This window comes from Bubalus bubalis, chromosome 2 (genome assembly GCF_019923935.1).
Source record: "Bubalus bubalis isolate 160015118507 breed Murrah chromosome 2, NDDB_SH_1, whole genome shotgun sequence".
Classification (NCBI taxonomy): domain Eukaryota; kingdom Metazoa; phylum Chordata; class Mammalia; order Artiodactyla; family Bovidae; genus Bubalus; species Bubalus bubalis.
Genome location: NC_059158.1, coordinates 56,911,213 through 56,926,530, shown reverse-complemented (window position 1 = coordinate 56,926,530; position 15,318 = coordinate 56,911,213). Strand labels below are relative to the sequence as shown.

General features: G+C 35.9%; 1 protein-coding gene across 8 annotated transcripts in view; it reads right to left on the bottom strand.

Annotated features, from left to right (window-relative positions):
* Window positions 1–15,318, bottom strand: part of WDR33 (WD repeat domain 33) — a 109,897-nt gene that overhangs the window by 26,217 nt on the left and 68,362 nt on the right. The window lies entirely within an intron of this gene.

Sequence of the window (15,318 nt, the reverse complement as noted above, 5' to 3'; positions counted from 1 at the left end):
AAAAGTTTTACAAGAGAAAACTGAGGCCTATTTGGGTTAGTCCACTGACCACTGGTAGCCAGGACTGCCTCCTTCCCATGTCCAATCTTCCTTCACCTCACCAAATATAAAACATCCATATAAAGGGGCAAAGAGTTTCTTTTGTTTATCAAATCTTGCTTGCACAATTGTAAATGAGGAGAGTGCAGAAGGAAACCTTCTAAATATCTTTCCATCTTGAAAACATGGAAAGAATTTAGGGGTGAAACCTAAACACAAAAATAAGAATTACTTTTACCTGAGAAGTAATCACATTGACCTCGAAGAGCAAGGTCCTGTTAAATGTGACAACCATGCCTCAACTCCACCCAAAGAAATTCCAAATTAATCTAATCATACTGGATTACTCTCAAAACTTAAGTTTTGAGGGCAGTGAGTTCTGCATCATTTCTTTGGTAGCTAAACATTCCTTCAGGATCCTCGCTAAACGAATAGTGACAGAATTAGCATCTCTGGGAGACAGGTGGCATTTGCTTTGTGGGTTAACCAGTGTCTGACACCCAGAATTGTTTAGCTTATTACTCCATACACTTGTTTGCAGAAAGAAACCATTAATTGTGCATTAGAATTTATACTGAATGGGGAGATTAATAACTTTATTTATTCCACCTGATTACTCTTTCACACATTCATCTATCTTTCACTTGTTCACTAATTCAAAATAAAGGTGCTCAACAGTACTTATTGGGCTCCTATTACAGGGGCTCAATCTCTAAAGTAGGTGATCGGCAAACAAACAGAACTGAACTCTGGGTAAGTATCTGTGGAACCACAAAGTCCAGGCACAAAAGCTTTTAAGAAAGTTAATGCTTAAAACAGTTTTCTGAATATAGATGGAAATTAAGCCAGCAAAAATTAATACAGGTTTTTTAGAGACAGCTGTCCACAAAACAAACAAAAAACCTTTTAAAATAAGTGTCACATAACCATCTTGAAATAAGGTGCAGAATGCAGGGAAAAAAACATTTTCCTAATGATAAAATGTTTAGATGTTATTGTTTTTAAAGGCTATCCTAGAAATATAACGCAGAGACTCCTTAATAAATCCTAAAATTTTAGGAATAACGGGATAGATGTCCTTAGCTATTTGGTGAACAGCTCTAGGCTTATTTTTGTAGAAACTGGAGGCTTCCTGTTTATTAATAATTTCCTATCCCAGAATCTGGCGTGCTGCAATTCATGGGGTCACAAAGAGTCGGACACGACTGAGCGACTGAACTGAACTGATCCCAGAACCATAAAGTATAGTGCAGTGAAGGCTAGAAGCCAACAAAGGAACAAGGTCTGTTTTTGGATCTTCCCTTACAGGAGCTTCCCTGGCCTATGTGAAACTGTGTGTGAACTTAGCACCCCTATGCATTTTACGAACCTCATCTCTCCTTCACAGCCTCACCAGACCCTAAGGGACCTATTAGCCCTCATGGGTAAACAGCCCTGCCTTAAGACAGTGCATATGTCCCAAGGCTTGGTGAACAGTCTGAAAAGCAAGATACAGAATTTTATTTGAAGGTCAGAAATAGCGTCCATTTCCCCATTTTATTTTTCCTGGATCAGATTATTATGTGAACAAATCTTAAGAAAGTTTTCTTTCATACATAGCTTACAAAACACCAAGATTTTCTAATACAGGAAGGAAAAAAAGCAAACAAAATTCAAGTACCACTTTGCACAACATTAACAGTTGAAGAACTGCTATTCAAGAAAGTGTGTCAAACATTAACAACAAACTCAAGCTACTTTCAGCCACAAGAACAGAAAATATAACAGATCAGTTTAAGGCAAAGGGAATGTGTAGTCATGGTCCATAGCCAGACATTTCAGCAGATCAGCAGAATTAAGAATTTTAAAAATTAAGGAACATTAAGTTACTTGTACATTGGTCAATGAATATGTGATTTATTAGCACTTTTACCTTCCTTTTTTGTAGGATGATTTTAAACTTGATCCAACACTGAACATCAATTGGGAGTAATTACTATCTTTGTCATTTAAATCCAGAAAGGTATGTTAGCAAAAAAAAAACTATAAAATTAAATGGAAAATAAATTTTGGAAAGAGTACACCTCTAGGCAATGCTTACAACAAAGCATCTTCTAAGCAGCAACAGTGCACAGAATCATGGGTAAAGGGTTTCTCTGGTCAAATAGCTGGGCAATGCTGAATTTTAAAGACTGACAAGTTTCTTTCCATGTCTGAGGGCCTTACAAGGCTTTCAATGTATATGACACATCTGTAGGTGTGAATTTGACCATGAGTCTTTCTTTCTGAATACTTCCAAGTCCCTCAAAAGACTAATCTGCAAAATTCTGAAATGCTAGCTGAAATGATGAATGGAAATTCAGGTTAGCAGACAGTTTTGGAGCAGGAGAGGAACAAATAAAAAGCCCTTTAACCTTATCTGTAACGTGTACTTCTTTTTAAAATTCATAAATATGTAAGCCAAAAGGTAAGGGTTTGACAGAGCTGAGTGGTAACACACAAGTGTTTATCAGGTTATAAAAAACTGTGGAAGATATAGTGTCAGAAGAGCATCGGGTGTACAAACAGAAAAACTCATACAGAATAGGAAGTAGATACATCATAAATTTGCCAACCTTCTACTTAACGTACATATTTAATTTGCATATGCAAGGAAAATGGTTTCTGTATGTTTGTACCATGTGCTTATGTAGTACTGACAAAAGCTGACCTAAAAGAAATTGTCAAGTACTTTAAAAATTGAAATCAAACACACATAAAATTAATGCCATGTAACTACTTCTGACAAAATGAAAAAAAAAAAAGAATATATGACTAAGTGCATAATTTGAGTCCAATTAAAAATTTAAAGTATTCAAAAAATACAAGGCTATTTTGGAGAATATTTATCAAAGATTAAAGAGAAGGAATGCAACAACCAAATATTCTTTCAGCCTCATTGCTGATATACTCCCTCATTGCTGAATGTTAACAATAAATATTATAAAGCACTTCAGCCATTTATTTGTCTAAGATGGGAGATAACCGGTGTCTCATACAACACAAAAACCAGCAGCAAAGTCCTTTATAAGAAAGGGTACACTGGTGTGTGTGTGTGTGTGTCTGTGTGTAATTAGCTAGTCAAAGGTTCTCTAGTAAACATTTCTACGCACATACACAATTCAACAGTAATATACAGATGGTACAATATTCTTTTAAAGGGTCAAGAAAAAAGCATATAGTCATTGCTTGAAAAATTGAAAGAAAATGTAAAAAAAGAAAAAAAAAAAAAACTTTAAAAGAATCAATAGGACTACCAGAAAGAGCAGTCCTATGCAATATTAATAATAAAGCTATTAGTGCCAGAAGATACCTTGGCCAAGAATGAAGAGAACTCCTAATTGAAGCTCCTAATAAAGAAGAAAAAACAAAACCATTTACAATGATACTTTTGGGTACTTCAAAGGTAAGCCTTCCTTCTGAAAACAGGTAAAACTATGATTCACCCAGCTGGACATATTAAAGAGACCATTTTTTTAAAGTTGAAAGTTTAGATAGATAAAAGCAACACATAATCCAGGTCAAAGTACAGTTTATTAACCCCAGGGCAATCATAGCCATGCACAGTATCAACTGTACTCTGAATCTCTTGAGTTTTGCCAGAATCTTTTTGGGAATATTTGCACACTTTTGGTGAATGTGGTTCCCTATATAATTCTGCCCATCTACTACTACTCATGCCTTGGAAGAAAGGAAGGTAACAATGGCAAAGTTAAAGAAATTTATCTATATCAGAACAAAAAGGTTATGTGAACCCCTAAATACTGCTGGGGTAAGTGTATATCACATGAGTCCCTGCAGGCTGTGTAATTTCTAACTATAATTAAGAATTTTTTTCTACAAAAGAATATTCAGATACAGCCATACACTCTAATTGGATCTTGATCATTATTTTCATTTCTATTTCAAAGCAGAAATAGATAATGGAGAAAACCTCAACTGGAAGCTTGGTCATGTTATCTAGTTTCCATCATAATGAAAACAATATTTCAATAAAATAAATATCCATTAGTTCATAGTGATATAAATAAGAGGAGGAGAGCAGCTGAATCACTCATACATGAAAATTCCAAACAACTTAGGTTTACCCTCAAGGATGTGGAGCATAATTCCCAATGCTTTAGGTGTGGGCTGTGCTTCATGACTTCCTTTCAAAGAGAACTGTATGGAGAAGGGGGAAAGAAGTCGCCTTACACTGGAGAACTCTGACAAACACTGCTTCAACATGGTGATCAAAGTCAACATTAAGTCATGCTGACAGTATACACCTCATATTCTGATGTGACAGAAGTGGCACTTTACCTCTGTGATCTCCTCCCCAAATTCCAGAACGCCACACCAAAACCAGTCATGAGAGAAATATCAGATAAATCCCAATTGAGGGCCATTCCACAACTACCATAAAACTTCTCATCAAAACACTGGCAGCAAGAAGACACAGAAACAAAACCTTGATAGTGCTAAAATGAGGGGGGCGGGCAGCTTGGAATCTAGGATTCTGTATCTAGCCAAAGACTCATTATAAATGAAGACATATAATAAATTTTCAGAATTTCACTCATAGATCTCAGAAGTAAAAAAAAAATTAACTATTCCAGAAATGTGGAAACCAAGTAATGCTTATTAGGAAATGTGAAAATCCAAAACAGCTCAAATTAAATATAACAGATTATAAAGAACACCATGATTTCCTCATGGAGGTGTTTAAAATTTGCCATCTTCTTGTACTTGAATGAATGATGAAAAGCTCAGAGTTCAGAAACAAACAAAACAAAAGAGTGTTCTTGGGGAAAACAACAGATGAGTGTTTTATTTTGCCTCCCTCTCTGAGCAGTGTCAAGAGTGAATCATACAGATTCTCAACTTCACGTACAATCTACTATATTTACTTCCCTCTGGAAGAAATAATCAAGAGATAAAATGAGATTTGTCCAACAGGCCCACAGGTACAGTGTCAGAACAGTTTCATTTGGAATCAAGGATATATTAAATATAATTTATGTAGGTACTATGTTTAGTGTTCATGTGCTCTACAAGGGTTAATAGTGAAAAGATTTGTAGTAAACCATCTGTTTAAACCTCAGATGTTTTTTACCAGTTCTGGCCTTATATAATTTACATAACCCTTGCTAAACCTTAATATTTTCACATGTAAAATGGATTACTCAATTATTGGGGGCAGTATCAAGAATGAAACGAAATGTATGAAGCACTTAGCACCATGCCTAGCACACATTTTGAATAGTCAAACTATAAAAGTTCTTATTTTGATCCAATCTCTTCCTGGAAAAAGCTCACCACAAGGACAGATTGCCATGTAGAGTTAGTTGTTCAGCAAGAGCTGTCACTACCATGGACAGAGTATGGGAAAGCAGAAAATGGTCCATTTGAAAGTACTTCCCAAAAGTCAGACTTCTTAAGATTTTCCTAAATTTCAGTCTTCAAATAACCCATGAGTTCTAATTACCAATACCCAACCTAAGTATTAGACTTGATCTAATGCCATTATTCTCTCAGAACTGGAAGACCTACAAAATTGAAGTCATCATTGCCTTTATTATGACTGTATTTTAATTAACTAAGAAAAACAGGTAATACATTTGATGACAGATAATAGAATAAGTAAAATTATGTACCCAAGTTCCTTCCTGAATTACTTTTAAAAAATTTACAGTGGATGTACTTATTCCAAGACTGTCACTGACTACAAACTTTATGAAAATTTCAAAAAACTTCAACTTAAATGTTGACATGCTCCAAAAATAGATGGGTTCAGTGATGAATAAACCAGAGCAGAAAATAAAACCCATAATACAGAATGGGCTGTTGGGGCCTTAAAAAAAAAAAAAACAACAAAAAACAGGCTCTAGGGACAGCTCAGTGACAAAGGCTGTGATACTATAATGAGGGTAATTACAGAACTCTCCATAGAGCAACTTGTCCAGGCCTCTCCTCCTGCCTTCCCATTTATATAGAACAGCTGCATTCAACTAAAGCCAGACAATGGCTTTCTAAACAAAGCAAAAGGTAGCTGGGAAGAAATCCCAGACAGGACTTAAAGTTGGAGAGGAAAGCACAAAGCTTGTGCCAATGCCACACTATGACCCTGGAGAGAGGAAAAAGAAAGGAGAAGTGAAAAAGAAAGAAAGGGGAGGGGAGATTAGATAGGAGGAGGAGGAAAGGGGAGGGGGAAGAGCGGAGGCCCATCCAACCAAGAGTGAAATAAACTGAGGACTCCATCTCAGAACACAACACACTTACTCTGGCAATTGTGGTAGTTGCCTGTTCACGCCAAGCTTGTTCTTCCCCATTCAGTTCACTACCCACAAACATACACCCGTGAGTGTGGCACACACAGAGTCTATAGTGAGGTCTACTATGGACAGAGGAGTGTTTTGGGCAAGTCGACTTACTCAACTGCAAAAGAAATAAAAGACTGTGACTTTTACTAACCAACATAAATTTTCATTTAAATATTTGGCCAACCAAGGATTACTGGACATTTGAGAAAAATCAAACAGGAAGAAAGACCAGGAAAAAGAAACAAACTTAAGTGATTCTAGGGAAAACACAGGAAGAACAGACCCAATCAAACTAAAGACACATATACACACACCTGAGTTACTATGTGAAGAGTTTTAAAGGGTACATGCATTTCAAATAAACAACAAAACAGACTACCATTAAAAATGGAAAGGCCAGAGAGCCAACAGGAGGTGTTGGAAACTAAACATGAAGTGGATAAAATAAACATTTCACCAGAAGGGTTGAGTATCAGATTGGGCATGAATGAAGACTGTATTCTGGAAGATAAAACAGAAGAAATCCCCCAATTCTTAGAGCAAAGGACAGAAGCAGAAAATATGAAAGAAAAGGTAATACAAGGTAGATAGCTCCAAGAGGTGAACACTGAGATCCCTAAGACAGCAGAGACAATGGGAAATGATAATCAAAGAAAGACAAAATCGCTTGAATGGAATAAAGATTTGAGATTGCACATCAAAGTGAGAGAAAGAAATGAAATTTAAATTAAAAAAGAAAAAAGTCCACAGAGAAAAAGAGATGATTTAAAAAACATTCAGAAGGGAAAGCAGGGTTACATACAAAATAATGAGAACTGGAATAGCATATGACTTCTCATCAGCGGAACTGAGAGAAGGTAGTGGAGGCCTTTAAAATTCTGAGGGAAAAGGATTTCAAATTCACAATTCGAAACCCAAACTATGAGTCAAGTATGATGACAAATTATAGACCTCTCCAGACGTAAGAAATCTATATTCACCTCTCAAGCACTGTTTGAAGCTGGTGAACAGAGCATATCTTTAACTAAACTGGGAGGCAGGGAGTGGACTTAATAAGGAAAGGCAAAGAAGTCCCCGTGTGTCTGCAGTTGCAGGCACAGAAGACAATCAGTCCAAATTAGAGCAAGAAGTCAGAGAAACAGGTGAAAAGTATCTTCAAAAGCAAAAACAAAATATTTACTGTCATCGCAGAATTTAAAAACTTCCTATAATAAAGGCTTTTAGTGCCACTGAGAAAGAAGAGAAATTAGAAATTTTAAGAAAAACTAAATTATGACATTATTTTAACAGTTTATAAGACAACGGTTAAGAAAACAGACTCACTTGATCTTGACATTCAAGTAGGACAACTTTTAACTGCCCACACAGTTTATTATAAATCTGATAACACTGTTTCTGAGATGAGTAGGATCATTCATAGTCACAATTCTACTTATTGGTTTCTTAAGAATGTTCAGTAGTTAAAAATCCTTGGGAGTGGTTTTTTTAGTGTTTATTTTTAAATAAAGACAGATAAAAGAAAAAAAGGTAGAAAGACATTGAGGGCATAGGTAACAAAATGGTGAGTCAAGGAATGTTGTATAAAGGTGACGGCCCCAAAAAATAAAGAACTAAGAACATTTAAAGCTATACGAGAAACTATCAAAGCAACCATAATTCAGAACAAAGGCATGACTGGTGGTGTCAGTACTTGAAATTCTTCACCTTTCATGATAGGAAGTAAACAGGTACTGTGTCAGGCACATATACCAATAAATGTATTATTTTAAATTCTGATGGTAACCACAGGAATAAACAGTTTAGAAGGACTGTCCAAATTCCATCCCTCTATGGTGCTGGAGAAAATTTTACATGTGCATTTTATTTATAAATTTTTAAAATAAGGTTAGGAACTTCCCTGGTAGTCCATTGGTTAAGATTCTGAGTTTCCACTACAGGGCGAGTGAGTTTTATCCTTGGTCAGGGAACTAATTAAGAAACCACCTGTCTCGAGGCACGGTAAAAAAGAACTCCCAAAATAAACGTAAATAAAATAAGCTTACATTTTTAAATGGTAGAAATTTTCTAAAATGTTAAGCCTACAGAATCTATAATTTTTGGCTGGACCATAATAACATTCTTAATCATTAATGACTCCAAGATGGTGAGGAATCTCAGAAGTATCTTTCAAAAGAAAGTCTGAATGTTCATACTCTGATCCATTAAGTTTCCTGTTAGGATTCTATCATAAAGGAAAATTTACATAAGTGGGAACAACCAGAAGGTACAGAAAGCTTGGTGCACAACTATGGGGAAACTTCTTGCAATTCCTAAACGCCTATCAATGATAATGGTGAAATCAGCTATGATAGACACATGCTATGAAATGTTATAGAGCAGTTACCTGAGAAGACGGGAAGAGTAACAACATGAAAAGATGATCACGATATACTGCGTTGTGAGGAAAGCAAATAGCCGAACAATACATGTAGTATAACCTCATTTTAGTAGGTTTTCTTCAACGTCTTTTTATAGATGCATAAGAGTTGCAGAAACATTCACACCAAACCATGAAGGAAATAGTGATTCTCTCTCGAGGAGGGGGAAGACACTGACTTTTTACTTCTAAGTGCTTGAATTTTTTATGAACCTTTATTACCTTTGTAAAAGGTAGAAAATTCTAAAGAAAAGTTTCAAAATTAATCCCACCCAATTCTTTCCTTACCTGTCCACCCCTCTCTTCCCCCAACACTGATGTATCATAGATCTCAGCCTTCCATGTGGCACAGGGTGGGAATGTGTGAATCCAGACATTACAATTCTCTCCAAAGCTCACCTCCATGTGTTACACAGAATATACTTGTTGCCATGAACAACTGATGGAAAAAAATGCATCTTAATGTTGCATGCGGTCTTCAGCCTGGTTGGTTAGGGAATGGTGCTGCTAACAAAGGCAAGGTTGCAAATGATATCCACATGTAGGTTCAGTAAGTGTTATGAAGTCAGCCTGAATTTGTATTCATCATTTGTAATCTTTCTGGTGACAGGACAAGATGTGGAAAAGTCAACATAAACCCATTTTAACTAGTGAGGACACCTCTTAAAAGGCAAATACTGACAGTGGGCTCCAGTCTCGATTGTATTTTGAACACACTTGTGTAAATGCATAACCACAGTTTATGTATTTCTTTGCCAGTCAGCCACACTAAGTTGAGTCATCAGTGTTTCCCAGAGAGAAAACGTAGGTTAGCCAGGTATTTGCAGCAACACCGCCTGTCTGCACTCTGTGGGACCAGTGTGATGGTGAGGAGTGTGGGACCACACAGTTCTCAGTTTCTGGTATTTAATTCTCATCTTCAGCCATCACATCAAACACAAATAAAAGTAATGTGGCAGAATGAAGGTTTCTCAACCTTACTGTGCTTGAAGAATGACTTTTCATTTACTAATTTTCAGAAAAGGCAAAAATAAAAGGAGAAATTCAAAGACTGAAGAAAAACAGAATAAGGACTTATACTGTGACCACATTGATAGTTATATAAATATCCCTAAAACTGGAGAATGTGGTTTCGATCTAAAGTAAAACGTCTATTTAAAATGCTCAAATAACTCACGCCACAGAGATGTATCATTTTTTTGGCCTTTATATTTTTTGAAGATATTATAAACCTAGTAGTAATAAGATTGGGACAGAATATTCTGCTGTATCTATGGAATATCTCAGTATATTTTATATATTCACCAAGTATAAATTTACCTAACCAGAACTCAAAAAACCAGCTAGTGATTCGTGTCTGACTCTCTGCAACCCCATGGACTATACAGTCCACGGAATTCTCTAGGCCAGAAAACTGGAGTGGGTAGCTAGTCCCTTCTCCAGGAGATCTTTCCAACCCAGGGATCGAACCCAGGTCTCCCGCATTGCAGGAGGATTCTTTACCAGCTGAGCCACCAGAGAAGCCCAAGAATACTGGAGTGGATGGGTAGCCTATCACTTTTCCAGGGGATCTTTCTGACACAGGAATCGAACCGGGGTCTCCTGCATTGCAGGCGGATTCTTTATTAGCTGAGCTACCAGGGAAGCCTAGTGATTCTCAGGAAAGATTCAAATATAGTATCTATTCCAAAGCCAAACAAGCAACCAAAAAAAGGAAAAGAACAGAACTTTGGACACAGTGCCTTGGGAATAATGGAAGTGAACAACTGCCTTAAGGTAGTGCTGTGGTTCTAAGATGACAGTGGAAATAAAGTATGAGGACTTATATAAATAAAGCTTCAAAAAATAAGTCATACTTCCATTTCAGTAGAATGTTATTTATTTAAATATGGCTTACAATACAATTAATTTTATCAATGACACTTCTAAACCTAAGAATCACTACCGAAATAGGATAATCTTATATAACCCATCCCAACTCTTGATCTAGTAATCACCTCATAAATAAACCCTTTATTTAATCTTTCCTAATCAATTTCAACCTCCTCTTAAATCAAATTAACTTAAATGTTACGTTCTTTATATCCTCCATGCTTTCCCCATCTTTCCTAGCACATATATGATTTAAGCAACAAATATTTGCTTCAAGCCTACAACATGAGAAGTGCCTTCTGTGTACTTCTGGGACCCTCACAACAACCCTGTGAGGTAGGTATCATTAGCCCCACTTTACAGAGGAGGAAACACATACAGAAGAGACTGACTTGCCCAGTAGCAGAGCTGGGATTCAAAGCCAGACCTGCTGCTCTTAAGTGAGTAAAGTTTAAGGTACTCTGGAGGAAAAACAAAGACTGCCCAAGTAGAAACTGTGAGTGTACCCAGAATTTTGGAACAGCTAGAAGGAGGTTCAGTAACATTAATGATTTCTTCTTCCTTGTCCCTTAACCACTGGAAATAGCAATTACACTATACTCTCCTATATTTTAAAGGTAACAATACACATAGCACAGAATTTACCCCTCTGTTTTTTTATAGAAAAAAATGACATTACAAATAAGATTTGCACACATCATTGACTATGAAAAGACATAGTGTACTTGTACTATTCTGGTACTTCTGTTAAGTGGATAGCTACAAAGAAAACATAAATGCAAATCTACTGGTTACAGTAAATAACAGTAGAGCCAATTTTGTGGGGATCATGAAAGTGGGATGCTGCCCAGATAAATGATAAAACCTTTAAATCAAGGTTACTTTAAATCAAGAGAACATATCATAAACCTTTGTGCCTAAATTACAAGGAGATATATTCTGGCATCTACATGTAACTTACACACAGATTAAAAATGGTACCATAGTAAGTTCCCTATCAATCTTGAAATCTGTGATAACTCTGGAATACTCTTTCCCATGCAAAAATATTTATTGTACTTATTAAATAAAATCTAAATAATAGTTCATTATAGAGTGTTTAAAACCACAATTAAACACATTTTTTTTAAATACATTTTTTTATGTTTAATGGTCTTTAAGAAAAAACCTTATTTTGAAAAGTTATCATCCTTAGTTTGGTCCAAATCAACCATATTTTTTATGCTACTAGTGTTCTACTAAAAGCATCAAGATGTCTAAAGTTTTGCAATCTAAATTCTTTCTTAAAGGTTTTTGAGATTCTCATAAACATCCAAAGCTAGCATGAAGATTTTAATGACAAAATGTGATTATATTCTTTGTATCTATAGGAAAATTCTATACACCAGTGGCAGAACCAGTAGTATCACATGAAGAGACTAGTTTACCTACAGTGTGTCTGCTTGTCTAATGGAGCTGAACATTTTGAATTCTATCATGTGACACTATCCAAATGTGCTCTATAGTTTTAATAAAGTCTTAATTACAAACCTAACTTTTCCAGTATTAAAACTTACTAAGCTGTTATCAAATGATAAAAAGATTCAGTGTTAAGGCAAATACTCTTAAGTTTATTGTTCAAGGTAAAATACAACAGAAAAAGCCTATTCTGCAGTTTCCTAGGAGGCAATTTTGTTCTGAAGACCTTCAAATTTTAAAAAGATTACCTATAGACTTGCACGAGCAGATGTTCTAAAGTATCTGATTTTAAAAAGTTACCACTTTAAAAACTGCAAACCTGTAAGAACTACCTCATGAATTAGTGCAATACTTTTTTATGCACTATAATAAGGCAGTGCTTACAGGGAACTCAAACAGGGACTCTGCAACAATCTAGAAGTGTGGATGGGGAGGGAGACGGGAGCGAGGCTCAGGATGGAGGGGACATGGGTGTGCCTATGGCTGGTTCTTGTTGATGTTTAACAGAAAACAATAAAATTCTGTAAAGCAATTATCCTTCAATTAAAAAAAAATTAAAAAAAAAAAAAAAACAGTTGGAAGAGGAAAAAAAAATAATGCAGTGCTTACTTTAGGATATATATGAAGATATTAAAATAGAGGCTTTTAAACTAAAAATCTCCAGCTATCACTTGTATTGCTCATGAAAACAGGAACGAATAAATGGATAAATATAAATTTCTTTTCAGTGACCTTCAATGAATATGACTAGAGTGGAGTTATGAAAAACATGGTCCTTTGATTTTTGCCTTGAGAGTTCATAAAGAATTTTACAATTATTTTAATTATTAATTGTAAGGTTTCAAACAGTGTTCTTAAGTCTTAAAAACCTTTACAATCCCTTTGATGTATATGGCTACGTATTAACACAGACAATACAGAAAACAGACAGTTGACTCTTCCCAGATGTAAAGAAAGAACTCCTGAAGGACAAAAAGCTAATCCTGAGATGCTAAATTTAGTGGAGTAAACCCTTAGGATGCCAGAGAGATTAATAAAAGTTTATTGATCTTATTTCTTAAAAAGAACATGTTTTTACCCACTACAGGTATCCCCTGCTTTTCCAAAGTTCATTTTACACCACTTCACTTTTATGAAAGACCTACATTAGTACAGGCATACCTCAGAGATGCTGTGGGTTTGATTCTAGAACACCACAATAGAGCAAACTACACGACCCTCTGGTGTCCCAGTGCTTGTATTCACACACACTGTGGTCTATTAAGTGTATAAGAGCAGTGAACCTAAAAACACAATGTACACACCTTAATTAAAAACAGATGCTGTTGGAAAATGGCATGATAGCGCTTGTGCAACACAGGGTTAGCAACAGACCCTCAACTTGTGAAAAACACTGACAGAAGGAAATCCAAAGAGGATTTCTGCTTTTACAAAAAAGGCAAAAGCATTCAGGCTTTGCAGGAAAGCCAATATAGAAGAGTGGTCTCCCTGAACAACGAAAGTGGTGCCATCAAGCTCCTTCCTTAGGAATTACACTCAGCATCTCTGCATCAAGCCATGGTAGCTGTGCACTGCAACCGTGAGCATCCATGCTTTCTCTCTATTTATTTTGTACATCTGTTCATAAGCTGTGTCCTACTTTAGGATAGTGGGGGAAACCTATAACTACTTATAACCAGCTGAAAACTGGCAAGCTTCCCAGTTGCTGTTTTATAAAAATGTCCCTGTCAATATCATCGCAGCCTGTTCAAGTGACAAACCCAATATGTCACTGCTATTAAATCTTGGCCTCCCCCAGCTGGTTCCTACATAATCAAAGGCCACTTGGACTTAAAAGCTATCGGGGGCAGGGGCCGGGGGGGCGGAGCAGTCACTTCCTCTGAGAACTAATCTGATGCTCACAACTAAGCCTCAATGTTATTACAAACTGATCTGACAATTACAGCTAAACCATTCTGTTCCGTTGGACAATCTCACTAAACATCTATTAAATTAAGTCATTCTGAGATCATGATGAGGTAAGAGAAAAATAAGGTCCTGCACAAAGCACAAAATATCAAATGTCTCTCTTATGCTAAAAGAATGACAGCCCTCACGTCCTTAAACCCTCATCCCAATGATCCAGTCCAAAGCCTATAATATAATCTTCATAAGATCCTCTTACTGAGACACCTCAAATTCCCTAAGGCCTATGTTCTTTGCTGTGACGAGTAATAAACTTGTTAAACTACAGGTATGTTTCTGGTGGTCTCTGACTGCAGGTATACTTGTCAATACTAATTGCAGAATAAAAACAGACTAAGTCTTCTAGGGTTACAAAATGACTCTAAAACATGGGTATTAAACACTCTAAAACATGAGTATTAATACTCATTTCATTATTCATAAGGAAGGCCACTTTGGATGATTTTGGTGTAAGATTTCTTCCATTTTGCTTTTAATGTCAAAACCATGCTAAAATGTGTTGAAGAATTCAGATGAAAAGCAGGTATTACTGCTAGTCATACTGAGAAGGCACAGGAGAAACCCATCTAGCCAAGCTGTTGAGGAGAACGAGCAGGAGTTTATCAAGAGTCATTTCAAGTGGAGGCATGTCCAAGTGTCTGCGTACATCCAGATTCAAAAGCAGTTTAAAACCAAGGATCCCATGGAAATACACAGCAATAAAACCAAAGGTATATAAGGAAATGGTGAAAGAAAATAACTCTTGCTTGCTTTTTTTTAAACAACAGTGCTCATCATAGCTACTGGAAAAACCTGGATAACAGGTTAGTTATGAGAAGAAAATGAAGATTTTAATATGTACTTTCTCACTGAAAGATTTTTTTAAATGTGCGAAAAACTCTCTCTTCGCAGCTGAATGTTATTTTCGTAAGAAATCTGCTAACTTAGAACAAACAAGTTTCTACAATAGAACCAAATCTAACACAGACAGTAAAATAAGGATTGTCAAAAAATATTTTAAAGTTAATCTACTCATAACTGTATGTTTAACACAGAAGTTAAAAACTATTAAGTCTTGAAGAACCTGAGGATAATAATAATAAAAAAGAAGTTTCTGGACCAAAGAAAAAAAACAAAGTATCTTTTAATTTGTCAACTATAAAATCTGCTTTTCCAAAAAAAAAAAAAAAAAAAAAGCCCTATATACCAAAACAAACAAAAAAATCACCCATTACTTACTTTCCAGATAAAACTGGAAGATCATCATGT